Below are 27,620 nucleotides of genomic sequence, written 5' to 3' on the forward strand. Positions count from 1 at the left end.
TGGACTGATTGAGTCACCTTCTGGGATAGAGAAAGAGGAAGAAAAGACGCCAGCAGGGATCATTAGATGCAGATAGACGTAAATCCCAGAGTTACCCCAATCAGGAGGAATGAAAAAGCAGAACACTAAATCCTAAAATCTTACCCTTGTCCAAAGGGATCTATCCTTGAAGCTTGCTGGTGTCAATGCTTCCTGTCCTTTGCTCACTGGGATTGGCTGTCAATAATCCACATGTTTAATTGCCAGTTTTTGAAGGATTTACTTTTAATTTTTCTGTAGCTACCAGTGAAAATTTTGCAGCCTGCTATTATGTCCCAGGCTGCATTGCTTATCCCATCAGGTGAATGATTCTTAAAGGACCATTTCTGTTCCTTATAAGGGAAAAGCAGAATCCGCTGAATGGTTGAACTCTTAACAGCTATCTCCCTTTAACCGCACTCTGCAGAAAATTGCACATTACATGCCACATGTTCCCATAGTAACTATGTTGCCACCAATCAACCAGGAGCCCTGAAACAAACAATGAAAATGGTCCCGATAATCACAGCCAAGGGCGACCACTGTGAGACAGTGGTTTCTTTTCACTGATTGGACCAGACGATACACCACAATAAACCAACAGAGAATTAAGATATTTTACCCAATGTAAAACAAGACAATGGGTACAGCATAGACAAAGCAAGGAGATGGGAAGGAGGCTTCATGTTCTGATATAATTGTCCTCACCCTTGCCTCACTGTAAGCCAGGTGCTGTGCTTTTCAGATGTCCCTGACTTGATCTTGACTGAAGCTGGCTATTTCCAGGGTTTTGAATTTGTTAAAGAAACAAAAAGCATTGATACAGCATCTTTTATGGAACATCCCACAGCCAATAAAGTGCTTCTGAACTGTAGTCACTGTAGTAATTTAGGCAATTTGCACACATCAAGCTCCCACAAATAACAATGCGATAAATGACCAGAGGATTGTTTTATTTTGCTGCTGCTGGTTGAAGGATGGATGCCAACAAGGAAACTGAGAGAACTCCCTATCTCTCTTGAAATAGTTCTTTGGGATCTTTTAGGGCTGCCCAGGCGTGCAGGCAGGGCTTCAGTTTAACATCTAATGCACCTCTGACAGTGCAGCACTCCTTCAATGCTGCACTGGGAGTGTCAGCCTGGATTGTGGGCTCCCGTGTCCAGAGTGCGGCTTGTACTCATGGTCGTCTGACTCACAAGTGACAGTGCTACCACTGAGCAGAGGCTGATAACTGAAGCAGTATCTTGGATGTTCAAACTGGGAATGATTTATTGACAGGAAATGCTGATTTTCCAAGCCATAAGTTCCTGCTATAGCCCTTCTGTCCCTCCTTGCATTAGTTGTAATTATTGGAAATCGAGCCCCCGTTTTTAGATTTTGGTGTGGCACTGAGCAGATAACTAAAACATTCATGGTCACGCTCACTGGACAGCAGTGGCTGTAAGCCTTGAATCCATCAGGTTACAGCCCAGCTCTACTTGTGATATTCTATGCTGAGCTAAAGCTTGGTAAAGGCTCCTTGGATGGTCAGTTAAAAGATATAAGGATTGTCTAAAGATCAATCAAAACAAAAATTGGAGTAACTCAACTGATATGTGGGAGCATAATGCTGGTAACAAGGAGGTGCTTCACGATGGCAAGAGGAAGGTTGAAGTGAGTCATTGTAAGCTAGATGAAGAAGACAGTGGTCTAAAGAAATCACGGAAAGATCCGCCCCAGGTCTGATGAACGTTAACTCTGTTTCCTCTCTCCACCTATGCTGCCAGACCAGTGCTGAGTATTTCCAGCACTTTCTGTTTTTATTTCAGCCCAAGGGTCAATCTGATATCCACTGTGCCATGTACATGGAAACACTTCTGCAAATCTGACTTTACAATTGTATGATAACCCACAATCTGTCTTAAATTGAGTCATAAGCTGTTGTCATTGGCCATGCTGGACAGACCATCATCATCATCACTTGTACGGGCAAGACTTTCCTTACATACCATGTTTTACAGGCATCGTAAATACAGCTGCAGGATTTCAATCAATATTAATACCAATATTAAAAAGGCATTGGGGAGAATTTCCACCGGGATCCCCTGATCTCTTGCCGTAACCTCGGTAGAAGATCGGTGGGACCTGCAGAGAAAGAACGCAAAAGACCACATTTAGCCATTTACACCGTCTCTCCAAAAGTTACACTGAAGTCATGACCAGAGCTGAGGAGAACCTCGCGGAAACTCCAGGCAATTATTTTACGGCACGTTTGCTGGAATAACCGGATGACATCTTCCTGCTAGCTTTACAACAACAACTTATATTTATATAGCACCTTTAAGGTAATATAATGTCCCAAAGCATTTCACAGGAGCATTATAATGCAAAATATGACACCCAGCCACATAAAGAGATATTTGGTCAGGTGACCAAATGTTTGGTCAAAGAGGTCGGTTTTAAGGAGTGCCTTAAAGAAGGAAAGTGAGGTAGAGAGATTTAGGGAGCTTAGGGCCTTATGAGCTTTACGATGAAATTAACATAGAGCTACCAATAAAATCACAGCGCCAGCTTTACATTGCCACAGTTGTGCAGCAGCCAGTCGAAATCTTGCCCTGTGGGCATTTTTCAAACTTGGAACCTGCCATGGTAAAGCATTCATAAATTCATCTGGGGCGGTAATGCAGAGCAGGTGATAGCAAATCAACTGCCAGTTTTACACCTTGTAAGACTTTCTTCCCCATTGAACTCAATAAACTTCACCCTCGTTGTCTCCATAATCAAGGATTATTCCTGGAACTTGTCCCTGAACTACATTAACCAGGCAGAGTGCTAGACGATATTTTTATTACTTTGTTTCTGTGTATGTCTGACGATGCTTCTTTAACATCTCACACTGAAGAGTGCCTGCAGAGTCTCATCGACAGGTTTGCAGCTGCCTGCAATGAATTTGGCCTCACCATCAGCCTCAAGAAAATGAACATCATGGGGCAGGACGTCAGAAATGCTCAATCCATCAATATTGGTGACCACGCTCTGGAAGTGGTTCAAGAGTTCACCTACCGAGGCTCAACTATCACCAGTAACCTGTCTCTAGATGCAGAAATCAACAAGCGCATGGGAAAGGCTTCCACTGCTATGTCCAGACTGGACAAGAGAGTGTGAGAAAATGGCGCACTGACACGGAACACAAAGGTCCGAGTGTATCAAGCCTGTGTCCTCAGTACCTTGCTCTATGGCAGTGAGACCTGGACAACGTATGTCAGCCAAGAGCGACGTCTCAATTCATTCCATCTTCGCTGCATCAGGAGAATACTTGGCATCAGGTGGCAGGACCGTATCTCCAACACAGAAGTCCTCGAGGCGGCCAACATCCCCAGCTTATACACACTACTGAGTCAGCGGCGCTTGAGATGGCTTGGCCATGTGAGCTGCATGGAAGATGGCAGGATCCCCAAAGACACATTGTACAGCAAGCTCGCCACTGGTATCAGACCCATCGGCCGTCCATGTCTCCGCTTTAAAGACGTCTGCAAACGCGACATGAAATCCTGTGACATTGATCACAAGTCGTGGGAGTCAGTTGCCAGCGTTCGCCAGAGCTGGCAGACAGCCATAAAGGCGGGGCTAAAGTGTGGCGAGTCGAAGAGACTTAGCAGTTGGCAGGAAAAAAGACAGAGGCACAAGGGGAGAGCCAACTGTGTAACAGCCCCGAAAATCAAATTTCTCTGCAGCACCTGTGGAAGAGCCTGTCACTCTAGAATTGGCCTTTATAGCCACTCCAGGCGCTGCTCCACACACCACTGACCACCTCCAGGCGCTTACCCATTGTCTCTCGAGATAAGGAGGCCAAAGAAATGTCTACATTTAAATTTATCCAGACAATGACAAAGGATTATGGTATGCTGATAGAATGCCCAAATAAAATTGTCCGACAAGCTGTGTATATTTCAGTCCATGGGGCTTGATTAGTATGTCGCAAAAATTAATTAATTTTTTTTCCCCTATTGAAGTCAGTATCTAACTATAGTTCTTTCTTCTTTTGGGCCTCCTTATCTCGAGAGACAATGGATACGCGCCTGGAGGTGGTCAGTGGTTTGTGAAGCAGCGCCTGCAGTGGCTATAGTACATAGAATAAAAAGCACTACATTCTGGGATTGTTGCATCTACCTTGTTGTTAGATTAGGTTGCCTACAGGCTTTATTAAGTACAATCAGTTAAAGCCAGTCGAGGCAATGTGAACCTCGAATTTTCCCAAGAAGCAGTCAGAATAAAGTTAGCCGTACTCCAAAATGAGACAGTTGAAGATATACTAAGCAAGCTAGAAATGAGGGCATTACAAGGTGTACTGCTATAATTCTCTGTGTGTCTGCCTGTTTGGGCTTATATACACAGAACATAGGAACGGAAAGAGACCATTCTTTCCCTTAACCCTGTTCCACCAGTAAAGTAGTTTGTGGTTGATAAACATTTTCACTCCATTTACCCGCCTTGGTTCTGTAACCTTTAATACCTTTACCTAACAAAACGCTGTCAATCTTAATTTTGAAACTTTCAATTGAACCCCAGCCTCAACAACTTTTTGGGGGAGAGAGTTCCAGATTTCCAATCCCCTTTGTGTGAAGCAGTGCTTTCCAATGTCACCCTTGAATGGCCTAGCTCCAGTTATGAGATAATGGTCCTTTGTTCTAGACTCTCCCTGCAGAATAGTTTCTCTCTATTGACCCTATCCTTTAATCATTTCAAACATTGCAATTAGAGCACCCTTTAATCTTCTTTATTCAGGGGAATCCAAGCCTAACCCATTTAATCTAGAGTCAGCCATTGCTCTAATACAAAAGCAAAATGCTGCAGATGCTGGAAAAAACACCGAAAATACTGGAAATACTCAGCAGGTCAGGCGGCATCTGTGCAGAGAAAAACAGAGTTCACGTTTCAAGTCTGTGACCAATCATCAGAACAGCTTTTCTCTCCATAGATGCTGCCTGCCCTCCAGAGTATTTCTAACATTGCCTGCTTTTGTGTTAATCATGGTTGAGGGGGTAGCATGTGAGCCTCTGAATCAGTGTGTTTCAAGTCCCACTCTGGGCCTTGAACACAAAATAACCTAGGCTAATGCTCCAATGGAGTGCTGCACTATCAGAGGTGCTGTCTTTTGGATGAGATATTAAACTGAGGTCCGTTCTGCCCTCTCAGGTGGGCGTAAAAGATCCCATGACACTATTTCAAAGAAAATCAATGGAGTTATCCCTAGTGTCCTGGCCAATATTTATCTCTCAATCAAATCATCAAAAATTTCTTTTCTCAACTTGTAAATTCTGCTTCACATGTAACCTTCCCTTGGTAATTCCTTTCTTCAGACTCTGTATTGTTGACATATCTTTCACCAACAAGTGCTGGTTGATGTAGTTTTGTTTCAGATATTCAAAGCCATCCTTTTTCTTTGATGTCCTTCCTGTGTACCATTGAAAGGTAAATCTTTTGATGCATAATTGACCCGCCCACCCCCAATCTCCAAATGGAGTCTCTCGCAGGTGCTGGTGATTCTTCTCTCCTTTCCTGCCTGTCTCCTGCAGTACTTGTCTGGCTCCAATACTCCAATATCTCCACGAAAGGGCCAGTTATCTGAAGACACACAGATGTGCCCAGATAGAGCATGGACGAGTTATACCCGTCACACAAAGTCAGGGGTAACTCTGCCGAGGAGAGAGGGCGTCATTGCCCAGAGTTTCAAATCAGTTTAGCAGTTGTGTAAATGGATTAAATTTCGCATTAAAAGAAACTGCTGCAGCCTCATGTTTAAATATCGTACATCACCTGTACAAACACAAGGGGCGTAGATTTCCAACTTGTGGTCAGGGTTGCCTCTATGTGTTCCTCCCCAACTTAAAGTTTATTTATTTCACGCCTTTCCAAGTGCTTCACAACCACTGAAATACTTTTTTGAAGTGTTGTCTCTGTCGTAATGCAGGAAACGTTGCAGCTAATTTGCACACGGCAAGATCCCAGCAATGAGATAATGACCGGATAATCTGCATTTTTAGTGATGTTGGTGGATGGATAAATATCAGACTGCATACCCAGGAGAACGTCCCTGTTCTTCTTCCTTAGATGCCATGGTATCTTTTACGCCTACCTGAGAGGGCAAACAGGACCTAGGTTGAATGTCTCATCCGAAAGTCAGCACCTTGGACAGTGCAGCACTCCCTGGTACCGGCACTCGGCTGTTAGCCTGAATTTTGCACTCAAGTCTCTGGAGGGAGACATGAACGCACAACCTCCTGACTCAGAGCCCAGAGTGCTACCCATTGAGGCAAGGCATGTAATCAATGTAAATGGCTCCTTCTTTTTAATCAAAGTTGAGACTCCTGGGTGAAGTGCAGGATAGGTTACAATGATGAGGTAAATCAAGGAGTAATGGTTAGATGACACCATACTTGAGTTTTCAAATCCAGTAGATAGCGGAAGAAAGTGAAGATTGAAGGACGGAAGAGAGATCAGCAGCTGTAAATTGCAAAAGAACAAGTTACAGTAGAGATCATGAAGAGGCAGGAAATAACAATTTGCATTTATATAGCAGCTTTAGCGTTGGGAGGAATGGTGGTGTAGTGGTAATATCACTGGATTAATAAGCCAAAGGCCCAGGTTAATGTCCTGGGGCCTTGGGTTCAAATCCCACCATAGCAGCTGGTGGGATTCAAATTCAATTAATTAACAAAATAAAATCTGGAATTGAAAGCCAGTGATGGTGCCATGAAACTGCCGTTAATTGTTGTAAAAAAAAAACCCAGATAATTCACTAATGGCCTTTAGGGAAGGAAATCTGCTGTCCTTACCTGGTCTGGCCTACGTGTGACTCTAGATGCACAGCAATGTAGTTGACTCTTAACTGCCTGCGGAAATGGCCTAGGAAGCCACTCAGTTGACAAGGGCAATTAGGGATGGGCAACAAATGCTGGCCTTGCCAGTGATGCCCACATCCCATGAAAGAATAAACAAAAAAGTAAACCTTCCAAATTGACAGCGAGCCAAAAGAGGAGAAATTAAGGCAGATGACCAAAAGCTTGGTCAAAGAGTTTTAAGGAGGGCCTTAAAGGAAGAGAGAGGAGTATGGAGTTGGAGAGGTGTGTCACAAAATCCAGGGTGACGCCTCCAGTGCAGTGCTGAGGGTGTGCTCCACTGTCAGAGGTGCCGACTTTCAGATGAGACATTAAACTGAGGTCCTGTCTGCTCTCTCAGGCAGATGTAAAAGATCTCAAGGAAGAACAGGGGAGTTCTCCCTGGAATCCTGGCCAATATTTATCCCTCATCCGACATCACTAACGAAACAGATTATCTGGTCACTATGTCATTGCTGGCATCTTGCTGTGTGCTTATGGTCTGCCACGTTTCCTACGTTACAACAGTGACTACATTTCAAAATTCCACTCCTTGGGGCCTAGATGGCTGAAAGCAAGGCTGCCATTGATGGGGCAAAGGAAGTTTAGGGGGGGTTGCTGGGGGGAGGTGGTGGATGAACAAGAGGAAATGGAGGAAAGAGGAAGGGTGTGCAGGATTGCGGATCTGGAAATCAGGAAGAACATGATTTTCTCTCCTCACAAAGGTGTTTGTTATTCTCTCACAGCAGCACGGCTGGGATTAGGAATTCAGGGAACTGGGGTAACAATTAGTAAAAGCCTACCCACATCCCTCACACTTACTCTCGCCCAACACTGTCCCTGTAGGATCTCTTTAATGGGGGGAGAGTCTTTAATATGACCCCTTTCACAGCAGAGCATCGCTAATAGTCCCCTCTGTCTCCCCAATAGAGACTGAAGGGGAAGTGATGTGATTGACTGGAGTTGAACGTCTGGTCAGAGTCCTACTCTGGACAGAGATCAATGTGACTGGAGCTGGTGAATAGGGAGACAGAGGCTCTTCCACGTTTCTACTTATCCTTCAAAGCAAAATTCATAGACCCAAACAATCACGTTTACTCATCCAGTGTAACACGTGACAGGGTAACAGTGTTTCATTCACGAATGTTGCTGATGTTTGGAGTTCGGAATGGCTGCAATGCCTGATTTACTTGTTGAGCCTACATTTCAGACAATGTGCTATCTGTCAGCCACCCCCGGGCCTGGCTCTGTGCCGTTCCATTCAGTGACCTACACAAGCCAACTATAACCGTCTGCCACCATGTGTCTTGGTGGTGGTTTGCATCTGCTGTGAGAATAATATCTGGCACACACCCCTGCCATGCAGCAAGCAATCCCCTCATTCCCATTTAACAGAGCAGACGGAGAAATCCTGTCCACAATTTCGATCGCTTGTGGTCTCTGAAAGGCTGCATAATGGAGACCAGAAAATGTCCACAGTTTGATTCATGATCTGTGCTAAGTTAACTGACATCAGCCCAAGGTATGGTGTTGGGGTTGGGGGAGGGGCAGGGTGGGGTTAGATTTGGCCCTTGTGTATCTGGACTAGGGAGGGGAAGTTCCACCCAGGGCTCCTGCTCATGATCATTATCCAGTGACTGACCTCCGCCCCCACCCCCCAACTTGCTTCTGACCGTTCCTGCTGGAACGTGCATGTCTGCGGAGGTCATAGATACAGCACAGAAGGAATCCATTGGGCCCATCATGCCTGTGCTGGCTGAAGACAGGACTTAGCTCAGCTGTGATGCTCCCCTTGGTTGAATAGGTCACTCAGACATGAGCAACAGCTCAGATCTGGAGAGTTGACTGGCCTCAGTGGGATTATACCCGACAAGGATCCAACACCCTGAGGAAAGTAGGGGAGACGATGGTTAGTAAAAGAGACTCATAGTGAAAGTTTCACTTCTACTGGAGGAAACAGGAAAAGCAACAGGACGGGGCTGGGGGTTAGGGTGAGTGGTGGAAATCAGAGAGCGGCAAGAACGAGGAACTATAAATGGATTGTTTGTGTGGAAATTTATGATAATGATTTCTGAGATGCTGATTGTACGTGGGCTGGGGAGTGCAAGACCAACATTTCTGCTTTCTCAAGGCAGGGAGAGTATGTTGAGAAACGGATTCTGCTCCACGGTGGAAAGTTTCAGCCACTCAGCTCTTGGGGGTGATTGGAAGAGGCTGATTAATGTGCCGACTATTGCTTTTACTGCTGGCAGTGGTTTCTCTGTCCAGCACCATTTGAGCCACAAGAGTTCTAAGAGTTTCAAAGCCAGATGTGTTGGAATGGAGGGATCTGTCTGATGAAGAGATGTGCCTGAGGGAGGGATCTGTCTGATGGAGGAAGTTAGCGTTGAAAAGCAAGTGGGTGATATGTAAGTTTTGTGGCTTCATTTCTGAGCGTTTTTCTTTTTATAATGTTACGACCAGGTGAGAAAGAGGTCTAGGGTTCCCTTTCAGCCTTCACCTGGTCTTACTGTAACAGGGCTTAATTTTTAAACACACTGTTTTTTAGCTCCCCCTTGGTGAATCCTTGTTCACCTCTTTCCAATTCTAAGGCAAAGAAACCAGCACAAACAGGCTTTCTCAGGTTTAAAGAAGAAAAGTGAAATTTTATTAAACTTAAACCTAAACTCTAATTCGGTTAAAGCCTACGGATACACGCCGCACCCCACACGAGCATGCATGCGCCATACACACATGCAAATAGAGACAGAAAAGAGCAGAAGAAAAATAAAGTGGAAAAGTTTGAGGCAATATCTGAAGAGTTGTTGTTACGGTTCTTCGAGCTCCCAGTAGAGTCCTTGATTGTAGGTAGAGGTTGGGGCCCAGTATTCTTCTTAAACCTTGTTTGCTGTCGGAGACTTTTCTCTTTTGGGGTCCGTGTGTCTTCAGTGGGTTTTGGAGTTCCGTGAGAGAGATGGGAGCAGACAGACAGGAGGTCTTCTTCAGTCCAGGAGTATTCTACTTTCCTGCAGGCACTCAGTTCAAAACTGTACAATTCAGAAAAAAAACCCAGACTGGCAAGTAGGTTAGTCATATGATGAACTGGTTTGACCATGTCTGTTTGTGGATTGTATTGGAGCAGGGGATAGCTCCTTTATTCCAAACACTGCCTGTTAATATGCAAAAATGTCTTTCCAGCCAGGGGCCTGGCAGCCCCTTGTCACAGGCCTTCTCTTCTTCCCAGCAACAATCTGAAATTTTATGTCCATATGGCGAAATTAATGTGCCTCATTCTTGGCATGTGGGGACCTGCATGACAATAGACTTCCGGAAAATGAGGGGTTTGTGAGCTCTGGTTGGAAAGTGTTGGACTCTCAGCTTGAGGAACTGAGATTCACAGCTCCACCTTGAGCACCATTTAAAATTCAATCCATTAATGAAGCTTTGATGTTAAATCACAAGCTTTGGCAGAGTGATGTCAAACTGAGCTCTATACATCACCACCCCCACCCCCCCATCATTCCTTGCATTTATGCTGCGATGGTGTTAGCAACATCACCACTGAGTCAGAAGGTCATGGGTTCAAACCCCAATCCAGGGACCTGAGCACAAAATCTAGGCTGACACTCCTGTGCAGTTCCGAGGGAGTGCTGCACTGTCGGAGGTGCTGTCTTTCAGATCAGATGTTGAGCTGAGGCCGCGCCTGCCCTCTCAGGTGGATATACAAGAATCCATGCCATGATTCCGAACAAAAGCTGGGGAGATCTCCCCGGTGTCCAGGTCAATATTTGTCCCTCCATGAACAGAGATAAACATGCCAATATCTCATTGCTGATTGTGGGAGCTTGCTGTGCACAAATTGGTTGCCCCCATTTTCTACATTACAACTGTGAACTACACTCCAAAAGTATTTTATTGGCTGCGACGTGGTTTGGAACATCCTGAGGCCATGAAAGGCGCTATATAAATGCAAGACTTTCTCACTCTCTCTCTCTCTCTGTACCTCCGCTCCTCTACAGGCCCAGTGAAGCCCTGGACTTCTGTGCATGTGACGATTGTGAATCAGCCTCCAATGGAGGGTGGGGGCAGGAAGGGAGGGAAGATTCTATTCTGTAGGCCTGAAATTTGAAATTTGATTCTGAGCTTGTCCCATGCATTAGTGAACTCACATGATGATGTAACTTTTGACGACACCATGAACACATGGTTGTGCTTTCCTAGGCAGATATGCAGTGGGCAGGACAGTGTGGTTGGGATGCTGCAGACATGGTAGCGTTGAGGCAAAAAAGTATTTATAAAAAAGTAAGATGACATCTGCCCTCTGACAAGGGTTTCCCCTTTTGTATCTCCCCCCCCTTTCCCCTCGCCCCGAATAATAGTCATCTCTGCTTCCCTCATTAAGGTGATGTTCACTCTCTTCCCCTTTGAAGGAGTATCGGCCTCCCTCCTCACCCCCGTTCCACCCAACTCTTCAACAGGATCTCTCCGCCCCCCCAACCCCAAGATCTTCTTTCTGACTTTCATATTCTTTCTTCCTCATTTTCACTCATGGTTTTGGAACAGCCTTCCCTCCAGAAAGATTCACTCTCTTCCCCCACCCCCCCACATAGGGTCTCATTGTCTCTCTCCCTCCCATCAACATGGCCCTTGTCCCTTGATGCCCCTTCCCCCCATCCCCCTCCATCCCCAGAGGCTGCATTTCTCCTTTCTGACTCTCTTTCTATCCTTCGTTCCTATCTTTATCTCCTATCTTTCTATTTCTCCATGTCTCCCTCACTCCCCACAACAGAAAATGTCTCTGCTTCTCTCCGACTCTAATTCCTTCCATGTTTAGTTTTCGACTTGTCTCGACCTCCCTCGTTCTGCCTCAAATGCTCTTTTCCCATTGCTGTCTGGATGCCTCTGCCAAAAAACTTTTAACACTTGTGGATAAGAGGTAAAGGGTTTTGTATTCTGAGGTAAGATGGCTTCTCCCACACTTCCCTTGTGGTTCTCCTTTGTAAACACAGCTAGTAAACAGGTACAGTAAGGGAATGGTAACAGAGTGGCTATGTTACTGAACTAGCAATCCAGAGGCTTGGAGAACTGATCTGAAGACATGGGGCTGGATCTTACCAGCTCTCTAGGGATGGGTTGGGAAGGCAGGAGTGTGGAATGCCCCTCAGCTTCCCCACCACCAAGGCATTTTACCAGAGGTGGGGAGGGTGGAGGATGGTCCTCCGGCCCAGAAGCCAATTGAGCCACTGAAGTAGCAAATTAAGGGCCACTTCCTGCCACCTCTGGCTGGTGGGCCCTTCGCCACGTGGGGAGACTGCCTGGTGAAATATGGTGGCCTCCCTGTGGGCTCGGCGGCGGGGGGCTGCTAATCAGGCACTGTGTGACCCACGATGGCCCCGGCTACCCCAGACCTCACTTATTGCTTGTGAGGGCAGTGTCCATCAATGTGTCCTCTCAGCTGGGTGCAGTCCCAGCAATGGACACCGCTCCCAGTGGCGCTGCTGAGCCTGAAGAACTGCCAGTCCTCCAATTGGCCGGCAGCTCCTGCAAGCCGGTGCCCGGCTGTTAAAGGGACGGGAGCGCCAACAGCAACTAATTAGTTACCGGAGGGCAACCAGGGGTCCCACAAACTGCCAAGGCAGGGTTGCTCCTGACTTTCAGTCCTGTCATCGAGTCCCCCGCCATGCTAAGAAAATTCAGGCTATGAGTTCCAATCCCACTATGGCAGTTGGGTCATTTAAATTCAGTAAATTAAATAAATCTGGAATTAAAAAGCTAGTATCAGTAATAGCGACCATGGTTCGCTAATGTCCTTTAGCGAAGGAAATCCACTCTGGTCTGGCCTACATGTGAGTCCAGGCCCACGGCAATGTGGTTGACTCTTAACTGCCCCCTGAAATGGCGTGGCAAGCTGCACAGTTATCATAAAGGCAGTTCACCACCACCTTCTCAAGGGAAATTAGGGATGGGCAATAAATGCTGACATTTGCCAGTGACACCCACATGTGCAAATGAATAAAAAAAAGCAATCAAAAAAGCTAATGGAACGTCAGCCTTTATCTCAAGCTGGATTACAAAAGGGTGGAAGTTGTATGAGGCTCTGGTTAACCCCCAGCTGAAGTAGGCCATTCAGCCCCTCAAGTCTGCTCCGCCATTCAATAAGACCATGGCTGATGAGATTGTAATCTCGACTCCACGTTCCCGCCTACTCCTGTTAACCTTTGATTCCCTTGCCTAACAAGAATCTATCTATCTCCGCCTTAAAAATATTCAATGACCCCGCTTCCACCACCTTCTGAGGCAGAGAGTTCCAAAGTCGCACAATCCTCAGAGAGAGAAAAATTCTCCTCATCTCTGTCCTAAAAGGGCGACCCCCTAATTTTAAAACAGTGCCCCCTAGTTCTGGACTCCCCACAAGAGGAAACATCCTTTCCACATCCCCCTTGTCAAGACCATTCAGGATCTTATAAACTTCAATCAAGTCTCCCGTCACTCTTCTAAACTCCAGTGGAAACAAGCCCAGTCTCTCCAACCTTTCCTCATAAGACAACCCGTTCATTCCAGGTATCAATCGAGTAAACCTCCTCTGAACCGCCTCCAACACATTCACATCCTTCCTTAAATAAGGAGACCAAAACTGCACACAGTATTGGAGATGTGGTCTCACCAATGCCCTGTATAACTGAAGCATAACATCCTTACTTTTATTTTCAATTCCTCTCGGAATAAAGGATAGCATTCCATTAGCCTTCTTTATTACTTGTTGTACCTGCAGACTAACTTTTTGTGACTCATGCATTAGAACACCTAGATCCCTCTGCACCTCGGAATTGTGCAGTCATCCTCCGTTTAAGAAGGATATATTGGATTTGGAGGGAGTGCAGCACAGGTTCACCAGAATAACAGTGGGATTTAAATGGTCACTGACAGTCAACTATAGAAGACTGAGGGGTTATCTGATTAAGGACAGGATTTTCCCCTCAGATCTCTGGACGCTGATGTCAGGGTCAAATGGGGGTCAGAACCCCACACTGCAGGGGGAGCAGTCACCTGGCTGCGATTTTCCCCGAATTGGCCAATTAGTGGCCAGAAGGCAGCCAGCTGTCCAATTAAGGGGAGTGGGCAGGCTCTCGAAGCTGGAGGACCAATAGGAGGCGCCCTCTCAGAACCTTTTAAAATTTTAAATAAAAATACAGACTGAGCAGCCAGGCCACCATTATGGAGAGGCAACTGGGTGGCCAGCTACGGCCAGGCAGGCAGTGTTGGTATTGTGGTGTGGGCGTTGGGGGATGGCCTCAAAACTGGCCTCCAGGCAGCTGGAATAGACCCCGATATCTCCGGGGGTCTGGAGGCTGACTGGAAAATTCCAGTCGGCCTCTGAAAATAGGCCTCAATTGGCCTTTCAATCACGTTAATTGTCTACCTGCCGATTGTGGCGGGTAGCTCTGCTGCCAACCATCCCCCCACTCCCCAATAATCCTCATAATCCTCCCACTCTCATAATCCTCCCCCTCCCCTAGGTCATTATGCATCTAGGCCAAACTGTCCTGCTGCAGGCCGACCATAGCTTCCATCTGTTTCATATTAAGGCTGGAAAGACCATCCAGACCAATAGTTACCAGACCTGGGCCTGGCCCCATACCTACATATCCAACGCTGCTCCTGTCCCTAACTGTGGACTCCAGCGTGGTCCCTCCTCTCCGCTAACTGAGAGATATAGTAGTATAAAAATGTAACGCTTTCCCCTGCCCAACAGGATCTACCTCAGCCTCTGCTCGCCCCCATCCACCCTTAACAATGGCGTTCCTCTCTCTCTCCCTTCCTCACCAATAGGGTCCCTCTGCCACCCCCCGCAAAGCTGCAGAGCTCATTCTCTCCCACATCCACTGCTGTAACAAGGCCCCAATCCTGTGTTTTCCTCTGTGTCCTCATAAGGATAGCTGGAAACCCCTCGAAGGCTTTTCCCTTCCCTTGTCAGGATTAGTGCAGTTGGTACCAGATTTCCTGAACGTGGTAAGGACCCAGATGGGAACATTAAATATATATTTATGTAAAAGGACGACAGGAAAAGTAATTCCGCTATGAAGCTGGGATTCATCTTGAGCTGCAAGGCTCAAGGAAATGTAACAAAACAATGCATTCCGGGTTATGGTGCTGGTCTGCTTGTGAGCTCAAATCCCACTGGAGGGTTTACATAGGAATTTGCAGCACATAAACAGGCCCAGGTGAGGAGAATGCCATGTGGTCTCAACAGAACAGCAATGAAGCAAGTCCTACCTTTAAGTGGGTCAAACTCTGTCCATGCTGCCCGGTCCCCTGTTCACATGCTGCCTCTCTCTGGTTTTCTTTTGCTTCTGCCAGATTTTGGGGCATCAAATCTTATCAAAAGAAAGTGTTTTCATGTGAAGCGTTTAAGTAGGGTTGAGGTGAATTGGAAAGATGAGCTCAATGGACCATGTGATCCTTCCCCTCCCACCCCCCCCCCACCCCTCCTCCGAACTCTTAAATTCTGTGCATGGATGTTCTTGAATCCTCAATATTAATGGTAGTTTTTAATATTTCATTTTCTTTACAGAGTGGACCAATTGTGACGGATAACATGGAGAAACAATTTGGTTTCTCACCACGCTTTGCAAGGAGGCAGCCACCAGGTGCCAATCTAGCTCATGGGCCTCTGCCACAGACTGAGGGACACTCATCACCCAAGCTGTTACAAAACTTGCCATGGCGTGATTTGAGGATGGGGCAGTGCCCCCTGAGTCCTGTCCTGAAACGTAAAATCACCCTCAGTTGCTTCTCACAGCACGCTGACAATCTATTGACTGATGCCAGCCAAGACTCTGTTCCTGGACCATCTCAAATACCCGTCTTGAAGAATAAGGCCATGGCAAGCCCTTCAGGTCAGCCTCTGAATCCTACTCAATGTAATAGATCATCTCCAAGTTGGATGATTGAAAGTACCAAATCCCGTTGTCCGACTGGAGCAGGATCTTCGGAGGGGACCAGCTCTCCGGTTTCTCCCCGGCACAACACATCAAAAAGACTTGCGACCCAACATGCCAGCGGCAAAGGAGAGAGCCCGACCTCCAGCCCTGCCCTTAGGTACAAGGATCTCACCATTGGAGAAGCACAAAGACAGAAAGCGGACTTGGATGAACTCTTGAAGAAAGCTTCAGCCCTATTGTGCCACAACCCAGCTGGGCACGTGGGTCCAAACTTTGCCGCAAAGCTTCGTTCTGTGCAGTCGGCTACTAATTTAGAGCAGCGTACACAGAGTTTCCAGCAGGTGACCAACTCAGATAGTCTGACAAGTGCTTCCGAGATTAAGCCATCATTATCTAGAGGTTTAGAATGCTTGAATTCTCATTTCTGGATGGATTCTGTCCTTGCCAATGCTGAAGTCCCATCTATCGTGCAATGTCCAACAGAACCTCAGCCTTCTCCGCTGCTGAACTCAGCTCAAGGCACAAAACGCATCGGACTGGACTATTATAGTTTCAACCCCAGTCACGAGACCAAATTTCAAAATAGCTTGCAGGAGATGAGTCCAGAAGGTTCATTTGGTTCAAGAGATGAGAAACCCTCTCGAGATGAAGAAAAGCCACAAAAGAGCGTATTGGACTGTTATAGTCTCATTCCGACTCGAGATACCAGGGCTCAAAGTGGCAGTCAGAGGTCAGATCCAAAAGGGACATTAAGAGATGAAAGGGCACCTCCAAGTGGACATAGATTGTTAGCTACATCAAAAGAGTCAAGAAGTGTAGGGTCCGAATATAGCAGCCTCATTCCCACTCGAGATGGCAGGTTTTCAAGTGGTAAACGGTGGCCAAGTTCAGAAACTACTTTAGGGTTAAGAGATCACCTCTCATCGTCTCCCATTGTATGTAGATCACCGAATTCATCTCAAAACACTAAGTGCATTGAGCAAGATTATGAACTTCCTACACCTACACTGTACACTAATATCAAAAGAAGATTGCAAAAAGGAAGATCCAGAGTTGCTTTCAGCTTAAGGGGTGAACAGCCACAACCAAGTTCAGGACCTCCGAGTATGGAGAGTGGTGTGGACCGTCAAAGGAAGCAACAGGACAACTCAAACAGTGCTGAGTTTCCACGAGCACCAACAGAAGCAAAGAGCAGAACTTCCCATGAAGGTCAGGCCAACTTAAACATTAAACTCTCTCTCTCTTTCTCTCTCTGTTGCAACTTCTCTTGTCTTACTCTATTTTATTGTTACTACAGTGATGACTGTTCCTCTGAACTTTTCTCTTTTGTTCCTACAGTCTGAATATGCCACCCAACATACTGTTCGCCCCATTAATACTCCATCCTTCCTGCTCTGCAACCTCTTCACAATCCCTGTTTTCTCATTGTTGTTGAAATTAGGCCTCATTTCATGCTCTCCATTCTCACTCATCCCTACTCAGGACTTCGAGACCATGGAATGGTTTACCTTCATCAGTTTTCCTTTCATTTACAATCGAGGGCATTTAAAGCTCAAACTGACATCATACACCACTACAGCTTGATTGACCTCATCTAAACTACTCACAGTTTAATTGTGGCATGTAATCTCTGGTACTGGAGATGTGTCATCCCTGATATTTTAATAGGGGCCTGTAATTTATGGCAGTTTAATGGTGCCATAGTCCCTGGTTGTTTGATATGGGCCTGTAATGCCTGATAGTTTAATATGAGCCTGTAATTTCTGGTGTTTAATAGGGGCCTGTAATCCCTTGTAGTTTAATGGGAGCTGTAATCTCAAGTAGATAATAAGGCCTGTAATCTCAGTTAGTTTAATAGGACACATCCCTACACCTCTCTGCCTCTCCACCTCGCTTTCTTCCTTTAAGACACTTCTGAAAACCTTCTGACGAAGCTTTTGGTCTGACTTTGTTTTATAATGTTCCTGTAAAGCGCCTTGGGACATTTTATTATGTTAAAGGCGCAATATAAACATAAATTGTTACTGTTCTAGTTCCTGGTAGTTTAACAGGTCTTGTAATCTCTGGTAGATTAGTTGGGGTCTGTTATCCCTCCTAGTGTATTATCCCCAATTAGTTTGGTAGAGGCGTGAGATCTTTGTCAGTTTAATCAGGACCTCTATAGGTAACCACCAGATTAAAGGCAATCATTATCCAGGGGTCATTACTCGATAACTCACCAGCTACAAATCCCATTTTTGTTTATTGAAAGAGAACTACAGTAAAAAAGGGCAGTGCTTGCATTCTAAGATACTCACTCAGAAAGACTTTAAAAACCTTCAGCTATGAGTTATTTTCCAGCCTTGAAAGCCAAAAGACTGATTGATTTGGCTGCACTCTCTGTAGTGACAAGGGAAGGATGTGGATTGAACCCCGATCACTAACCTCTGCTGTGATGGTGTGCCACAGTTGGATCCACTGTTCCTGGGCTAGTAAGGCTGAATTGATGTTCCCCCATGAGCAGATTTTCCATTGACTCCTACTGACTAGGCCTGAGGAAAGGCCTGTCATTAAAAGTACCAAAGGGAGCCTTGGACCCAAGAAACTTACCCCCAGCAGCCAGGATGCCTGCAACTCTCCCTCTGGCACTGCCAGATTGCCCATTCAGTATCCTGCATCCATTTCCTCTGGTAAGCTCCTGGCAGGATTCCCACTGCCAAAAGGGAGCTCTCTCTCCATTGTGTGGCAACATCCCAGCTCTGCTGCTGCAGGTAATTAAAGGGGGCAGAAGCCCCCTGAAGATCAGTACATTGATATCCTAGCAGGGCCAACACAAGCAGAGAGGTGGGGCGAGGAGAAGGGGGGTAGAATCAAAAGTGGGTGGGTGCCTGGGGAGGGGGGGGGTTACTATCCCTTCCATTGGGGAAACCCAGAGTGGGTGCCTGCTGCTTCCTGTGACAAGCATAGTGGGCAGGAGGTTTACGATCAGGGCAGGGACTCCTGCCTCACCCCTTGCCGACGTTTACAAGCGCTGGCTATCGCTGGTGTCAGCAGGGGGCGATGGAGGGGAATCTCATCATCAAAAAAAGTGGGAAAGAGAAAGCCAACCAGCCTAATCAGGACCCATGTGCCGTCTTTAAAGAAATATTACATAGTTTACAGCAACATTTACTCAAGGCACAAAAACCCCAAAAGTAAAGGCAGTCAACCGCGGATAACAAAGGAAGTTAAGGATTGTATAAGATTAAAAGAAAAGGCCTATAAAGTTGCCAGAATCAGTAGTAAACCTGAGGATTTGGAGGATTTTAGAATACAGCAAAGGAGGATGAAGAAACTGATAAAGAAAGGGAGAATAGAATATGAATGTAAGCTAGCAAAAAATATAAAAATGGACTGTAAAAGCTTCGATAGGTACATAAAAAGGAAATGTTTGGCTAACAAATATGAGTCCATTACAGGCAGAGTCAAGAGAATTTATAATGGGGAATAGAGAAATGGCAGAGAAGCTAAATGATTACTTTGTGTCTGTCTTCACTGAGGAAAATACAAGAAATCTCCCAAAATTAGAGATCCAAGGGATTAGGGGGAATGAGGAATTGAAGGAAATTAGTATTAGTAAGAAGGTTGTATCAGAGAAATTAATGGGGCTGAAGGTTGATAAGTCCCCAGGACCAGATATTCTACATCCCAGAGTGTTGAAAGAGGTAGCTACGGAGATAATGGATGCATTGGTGATCATCTTCCAAAATTCTGTAGATTCTGGAGCGGTTCCTGCAGATTGCAAATGTCATCCCACTATTTAAGAAGGGACGGAGAGAGAAAACAGGGAATTACAGACCTGTTGGCCTTACATCAGTCGTTGGGAAAATGCTAGAATCTATTCTAAAGGCTGCGGTAAATGGACACTTGGATAATAATGATCTGATTGGGCATAGTCAACATGGATTTATGAATGGGAAATCATGTTTGATGAACCTGTTGGAGTTTTTTGAGGATGTTACTAACAGAATTGATAAAGGGGAGTTGGTGGACGTGGTATACTTGGATTTTCAGACTTCTTTTGATAAATTCCCTCACAGGAGGTTTGTTAGCAAAATTAAAGCACATGGGATAGGAGGTAATATACTGGCATGGATGAAGGATTGGTTAACAGGCAGAAAGCAGAGAGTAGGAATAAACGTGTCATTCTCACGTTGGCAGGCTGTGACTAGTGGGGTACAGTTGTTCATAATATATATCAATGATTTGGATGTGGGGACCAAATGTAGTATTTCCAAGTTTGTGGATGACACAAAAGTAGGTGGGAATGTGTGTTGTGAGGAAGATGCAAAGCAGCTTCAAGGGGATTTGGACAGACTAAGTGAGTGGGCAAGAACGTGGCAGTTGGAATATAATTGGAAAAATGTGAGGTTATCCACATTGGTAGGAGGAACAGATGTGCAGAGTATTTCTTAAATGGTAGGTGATTAGAAAGTGTCGATGTACAAAGGGACCTGGGTGTCCTTGTCAATAAGTCACTGAAAGCTAACATGCAGGTGCAGCAAGCAATTAAGAAGGCTAATGGTATGTTAGCCTTTATCGTAAGAGGATTTGAGTACAGGAGTAGTGAAATCTTGCTTCAATTGTATAGAACCTTGGTTAGACCACACCTGGAGTACTGTGTGCAGTTTTGGTCTCCTTACCTTAGGAAGGATATTTTTGCCACAGAGGGAGTGCAACGAAAGTTCACCAGACTTGTTCCCGGGATGGTGGGATTGTCCTATGAAGAGAGATTGGGGAAACTGGGCCTGTATTCTCTAGAGTTTCGAAGAATGAGAGGTGATCTCATTGAAACCTACAAAATACTTAAAGGGATAGACATGGTAGATGCAGCTAAGATGTTTCCCCTGGTTCGGGAGTCTAGAACCAGGGGACACAATTTCAAAATAATGGGGGGCGGACACTTAGGACAGAGATGAGGAGAAATTTCTTTACTCAGAAGGTTGTGAATCTTTGGAATTCTCTACCCCAGAGGGCTGTGGAAGCTCAGTCATTGAGTATGTTTAAAGAAGAGATTGACAGATTTCTAAATGCCAATGAAATAAGGTGATATGAGGATAGTGTGGGAAAAAGGCATTGAAGTGGAAGATAAGCCATGATCATATTGAATGGCAGGGCAGGCTCAATGGGCTGAATGGCCTACTCCTCCTCCTATGTTCCTATGTCTCTGCAATGCCAGATGAGTTCACTGCTGCAAATCTGTTGCCTTTTACTATTAGCTTTGATGGGAAATGGAAGTAATGAAATCCTTGCTGAAACTGTTGGTTGTGCCGCAGGGCGAGTGTTTGGTGTGGCCCAAACTCACCCGGGCACTAAGCGTGGCCACCATGCAGCAGAGGATTGTGGGACGGGCAGCCGCTGGGTGACTGGAAGCTGAGACTGCTATACCAGGCCGACCTCAGTTGGCCACGTGCAACTTCTTGGGTTTTCAGTACACAGCTGTTAGCAATTCCTTATCAGCCCTCCCCATGTGCTGTGTTTCCATGAGATAGAGGCCACACGCCAATGGAGGGGAGGTGCCAAGCAACCGAGCAGGGACGTCACTGGTTCATATCAACTGTTGTTTCTTTCAAGCACGCGCAACGTTAAAAGGCCCAGATAGTCAGGCTGTGAGTATGGAATTCTTTTTTTAAACGATGCTGTTTTGCAACTTCTTTTATTTCTGTGGTGCTCCTTCTGTTACTGACTGCACTATACAGGGCAAAGGAACAAAGATAAAATGAACAGTGGGGTGGGGGGTCGGGGCAAGAAAGGAGGACTGGTGATGGGAGTGGGGAGGGCATAATCCAGGGTTTTATAGCCTTGGATAGCTTGGGAGAGTGACACCAAGGTGAAGGAGGGATTTACAGAGAGAGCTGCAGAGAGTGGAGGTGTAGTGACCGAAAGAAAGGAGTGGGCAAGTGAAGTGAGTGGGGAACAAGGAGTTCAGTGGCGTCAAAGAAATGGAGGGGAATGCAGCCTCATTCAACTCAGGTGGGTCAATGCTACCGGGGGATTTAACCGCTAATACAAGGATCTTCGAGACAATTCATCCAGCCAGGGTGAGTCGTGGACTGTGGCAAACACGAGGTTAATGGGAATGAGATAATTGTATGGGGAAGCGAAAGGGTAATGGAATTCTGGGAGAGGAGGGTGGGGATTGAGGGAGAGGAGGGAGTGATGGGATGGTGGAAGTGGACGGGGGTCAGTGGGATTGCAATTTATCCTGTTGGAGCCATTCTGAGTGAAGCACCTTTTGTGGAGATGGGAACTCAGTGATCAGTGATTGAGACGTTAGGGATGGATACAATAAAGGCCGAGATTGGGGGTTTCAGCAGCAGCAGCAGTGAGGGAAACAGGGGAGGTTGTTGCTAATGTTTCGAAGTTCGGAGAAAGCAGTCTTGGTGAGGGATCAGATGTGGGGAAGGGAAGTGCATCTTGGAGTCAAGCAGCTGACATACGTCCTGTATTTGTGCACTGCGAGCACACAGAGGCAAAGCCACTGACAGGAGCAAGGACAGCATTTCATGGCTGGAGCTTTTCGAAGCTCCTTGACTTACTGTCATAAATGAGCACCGAGCCCCACAGCTACTGACATCGAAATCTATTAAAAGAAATAAGCTGCTTCAGTGCAGTTTGTGAATCAGACATAATTTAGAGTGATGTTAGCAGTGTGCAACCTTTCAATTGCAAACTCTATAGGCTGAATTTTCATCATGGGGCGGGCAACAGGAGTCAGAACTGTTTCTGGGCCCCGAAACCACCCTCAGGGGGTGGAGGGGCGGAGAAAGAGCATTCACTAATGTGAAATTTTGACCCCGGCGCCCACTTAGTTGGCATCGAGACAGGTTTCCTGTCCAATTAAGGGTGGTGGGCGGACTGTCGAAGCTGGAGGGCCAATCAGAGACCTTCCAGCTTCAGAGAAGCACCCGGCTGCAGTATAGGTTGAGTAACTGGGCGGATGTTTCAGCAAGAAGTGCCCTCCCAGCCACTGTTTAAAAACCTTGACTAAAAAATGCAAAAAGCAGCCAGGCCACCACTACTGGGGGCAGAGCCCCTTTAAAGGGCAACCTTATGGCAGCACCCCCAACCAGGCAGGCAGGGTCTGCTGCGGGGTGCCCGCCTCCAAGAAATTGATCTTCCCTCCCCCCCCACCACCACCACCCCACTCCATCTCCCACCCCCCCCCCCCACCCCTGTCGCATCGGGAAACCGGAGGCTAACTGGCAAATCCTGGGCGGCCTCCTTAATCCCTGCTTAACAATCTCTTAACAAGCCTAGTTGCCTGGCCGCCTCACGGGGGCGGGCGGCCTTCCCAGACCCCAAACCCACGTCAGGGAAGGGTTTGGGAAGCCGGCTTTGCCAATTCTGGGCTCCGTCTGCTCTGTTCCCGACGTTGGCGGGGACCGGAAATTCAGCCCTATGTCTGAGGTGCTGTCTCTCTCTCTCTCTCTCTCTTACCTTTTCTCAGTCTTCCTTTCTCCACATTTCTCTTCCACTCTTCACAGTGCGTCTGATTGTTTTCTTCTCTTCATGTTTTCTCACTCTGCATGCCCAGTCAGGCACATATATGCAATGGTGAGGAAGGAGTCTAGGGCTCCCCTCTTAGCATTTTCCTGGTTTGGCCATTTAGTTTTTAAAACACTGTTTTTAGCTTCCCCTCAGTTCTCACTGTTCTCAACCAGACCGGTTTTCTCAGATTTAAACAAGAAAGGTGTAAGTTTACTAACCTTAAAACTCTAACTCGGGTAAAACTACTAAAAATACACAACACGACCACACTAGCATGAATACGTGATAAACACACATGCAATTAGAGACAAAGGAGGAGAAAGAATTAAAGGGGAAAGGTTTGAAGTAATAGATAGAGTTCATTTTCTGGTTTTGGGTTGGATGTAAAGTCTTTGATTGAAGTTAAGTCTTGCAGTCTCGTTGGGGCCCAGTGTACACTTTCAAACTTGTTTTTCTGGTACCAGAAGGCTGCAGGGTCTTCTGTCTTGAGGCTTAAGTTACTTCCATGGGTCCCTGGAACTTTGCATGTGAGAGAGAGAGAGACAGAGGGAGGGAGTGCTCTCTTCTTGAAGTTTAGTCTCTTCCAAAAACTGTCCTGTGTCAGGCACAATTCAAAAAGCCCCAGGTTGGTCAGCAGGTTAGTCATGTGACTAGCTCCCTGTTTGAAACAGCCTCTCCTGCGAGGTTTGTGGATTCCTCCAAGCTTACCGAACACTCTCAGTGTGGGGGTGGGGTGGGTGGAATGCTGGCTCTTACACAGTTAATGACTTTCAATATATTTTGATCATCACTATTGACAAACCCATTGGGCTAATTGAATCTGGGAGTACTCCCATTGTCTCTTCATGCAACTGTCTTTTAGAATTCAAATGTGCAGCCATGTTTTCAGCCACTGTTCTGTGGTCTTTTTAAACGTTATTTTAATGTCCAGTAACAGTTCAAAAATAATGTTCCATGTGACGAAATTATAATGTCTCATTTTGGCAGGTGTGGTTTCCGTCACAATTGGGCCTCCAGTAATTCTACATTAGGAGCCCCTAATCTGAACCCTGCCAAATGTGATAATGTGGCTTCTTGTATCGTCATTCTCTTCCGTTGGAGAGTGTTGTGAATTAGTGGAAGTATACACAGGCTGATTAACAATCTGACAGGTTGTGACGTGAACACTCTTATCAATGGTTGTAACCATCTTTATGCAGTTGATAGGGAGATTGTTCTTGTACAGTTGGAGGGCTTTATGGGCCTATAATGAGCAGTTGAGGGGTGGGTGCGGGCACCCACACCCACCAAGAGGGAGTACTCACCACATAGCAACACAGAGTTCCAGTCTCCACTCACCAGGACTGATGGAGTGGGGTTTTGAACCCTGCACCTGATGCTGCGGAGGTGTGAATTCCACCACAATGGTTCAGGCTCACTCTACAATGTGAACAGACCTTGTTTTCTGTAGGTATATGGGAGCTGTCACTGCTGGAGTGAGCCGTTATATTCAGTGAGGGGGAAGGAAATGCTTTTTATTTTCACAATAGTTTTATTTAACAAATAAATTTGGACCTCAGTGGAATGTGAGATAATGAAGCTAATAGTCAGCTGGATGCAGCTAAAGAACTGTCGTGTTTTCTAGATTGATGAGTTAGGATGGGCTGATCGCCCTTCCTCATCCGTGCTTAGTTTGTAATCTTGTGAATGAACAAATAGATCTGTGTGAGTGGACTGGGGCAAACTGGGAAATATGTTACTTAAAGCTGGAAACAAGAAGAATAATTACTAGAAAAGGCAAGGAGGTCTGTTGAAGCAATGCTGAGAGAATGGAAGATAAATTGGATCAATTCAGGCTCCATTGGTGATTATGGGCTGTATCACACTAAGTGGATTATGCAAATATCAACATCATCCACACAGGTTGAAGGAGTGTTTTTATTGTTGATTGTGACATTGTGTTTACAAAGCGCCAATTTCATAGGATTAATCTCTACATTTCGCTACAAGAGGCCGTTTCATTGACATCTCGAGTAGATCAAAGGTTTGGCCAATTTATGCCAAAATGGAAGCCCACCTTCTGACTAGATTCTCAATCACCAACTACCCAATGAAAATGTCTGTCCTCAGCTCATTCCCTCCAGTCATCATATTCCAGTCATTGATCCTACAGCATCAATATTTATAAGGACCACTTCTGGCTTGTTCAAGACCTCCCCCATATGGGAGTACATGAGGTGTTCAGGTCAATATTTATCCCTCAACCAATGTCACTAATGCTGTTTGTGGGATCTTGCTCTGAGGCTGCAGCCACTGCTATCCTTTCTTACAGCCTGTCTGCCTTCAGAAAGTCTGTTAAATTTATCTGGAATAAAAAGTCAATAGCCCATTGTCCTTTTCCAATATGAGGGATAGTATCTTACAGGATTGAACGCCTCTCTAATACTTGTATCAAATGTAAATGATCACAGATGTCATGTGTGTAACTGGGTTGAGCTTGCTTCTAGCCTTTGGAGGAGAGATTTACAGAACCATTGTTGTTTGGGGCATGCCTCACAAGACTAAATCTGCTTTTGTTATCTGCATAAGAGGTGTTAGTTGCTAGGTTTGTTCTGGGCATCAGGACTGGGCTTGTCTCTAACAGCTGTGTGAGACACGTAAAGCCGACTTGAGCCTAAGCAGTATTCGGTGTCAGCCGTGGTTTAGTGGCCATTGCTTCTTGCTCCTGCATCAGAAAGTTGTGGGCTAAAGCACCCCCACCCCAGAATATATACTCCAACTTGGCACTTCAATGCCACACTGTGGGAATTGCTGTCTTTCAGATGAGATGTTAAACCAAGGCCCTATCTGCTTCTCAGGTGGGTATAAAAGATCCCATGGCACCATTTGAAGAACAAAAGGAGGGGTGTTTAGGCCAATATTTATCCCTCAACCAATGTCATGAATGCTGTTTGTGGGATCTTGCTCTGAGGCTGCAGCCACTGCTATCCTTTCTTACAGCCTGTCTGCCTTCAGAAAGTCTGTTAAATTTATCTGGAATTAAAAGTCAATATCCTGTGGTCCTTTTCCAATATGCAAAGTCCACAAGTCTGGCTTCTGCAGAGCAACCCCCCCACCCCCCACTCCAGACTTACCATTGTTTCCAGTTTTAGCAGCTGCCATACATATTTACATTCACAGAATGACTGATTTCTTGTTTATGACCTGAAAGTCTGGGAGGGTGAAACCCATTGCTCTTTAGGTGTTATACCATTGCAGTCCTTGCTTTTTTTAAAAAAAGTCTTTGATCTGGGATCTTCATTGTCCTGGTAACCAAGATCTCTGTCTTTTCCTTAAGCCGAGTTGGTATGAGGTCACCTGACTTGTCTGACTCCATCTAGAACTTTAAAACAAATCAGTTTTTAAGACATTACCATGTTACAAAGTCCAGCATTCATAACAGCTGCTAAACATCCCTCCATGAACATATCTCAAAAGGACTTCATTAGTTTTGAAGCAATCTATAACATCATGAAAGACAAGCTTTCTCTTTATCACTAACTGTTGTTTCAGGGAACTGCGTAGGGTTGAATTTTCCAACATTGAAAAACATCGAGAGGTTTTATGGAGGAATGCTGCATCTACAGAAGTGAATTACTTTAGGTACTAATCACTTTACCTGATCTGTAGTCATTTATTCTGGTTTTGTCTTCTCTCTTGGACCATGTGCTCCATCACCACTTATCTGTTCCATTATGCCAACATATCCTTCCTAAGGTGTGGTGCCCACAATTGCTCACAGTACTCCAGGTGTGGTCTAACCTTTGTACAGCTGAAGCATGACTTCTACCCTCTTGTGTTCTCATCTTCTAGATATAAAGGCCAGCATTCCATTAGTCTTTCTAATTATTTTCTATACTCGTTCAGGACATTTTAATGACCTGTGTACCGAGACCGCAAGTCTCTTTGGATCTCCACTGATTCTAGCTTTTCACCATTTAGAAAATACCCTGTTCTATCCTTGTAAAGACAAAACTTCTTTGCTCAAAGTGTGGTGAGAATGTGGAACTCGCTACCACAGGGAGTGGCGGAAGAAAATAGTATAGATGCATTTAAGGGAAAGTTGGACAAGTGAGGGAGAAGGGAATGATGATAGACTTAGATGAGGAAAGATGGCAGGAGGCTTGAGTGAAGTATAAATGCCAGCATGGACTGAATGGGCCGAATGGCCTGTTTCTGTGCCATATATTCCATGTGTCGTGCAAGACGTTGTGTAGGGCCTATACTGATAGAATAACAAAATATGGAATGGTAGAATGGCATTTTAACACAGTGGAGAAAGGGAACATATCTGTAC

The 27,620-nt window shown here is 45.7% G+C and overlaps 1 protein-coding gene across 2 annotated transcripts in view; it reads left to right on the plus strand.

Annotated features, from left to right (window-relative positions):
- The first annotated feature begins 21,365 nt into the window (after positions 1-21,365).
- septin3 (septin 3) overlaps positions 21,366-27,620 on the plus strand; it is a 47,877-nt gene continuing 41,622 nt past the window's right edge. Inside the window, exon 1 of one of the 2 annotated variants that reach the window (XM_068019467.1) lies at positions 21,366-21,423. The gene's annotated coding sequence lies outside the window, so the exon portion shown is untranslated. Of the gene's footprint in view, positions 21,424-26,907; positions 26,927-27,620 lie in introns of those variants that run through there. The other variant, XM_068019468.1, reaches the window with a different exon arrangement.

This window comes from Heterodontus francisci, chromosome 41 (genome assembly GCF_036365525.1).
Source record: "Heterodontus francisci isolate sHetFra1 chromosome 41, sHetFra1.hap1, whole genome shotgun sequence".
Lineage (NCBI taxonomy): Eukaryota > Metazoa > Chordata > Chondrichthyes > Heterodontiformes > Heterodontidae > Heterodontus > Heterodontus francisci.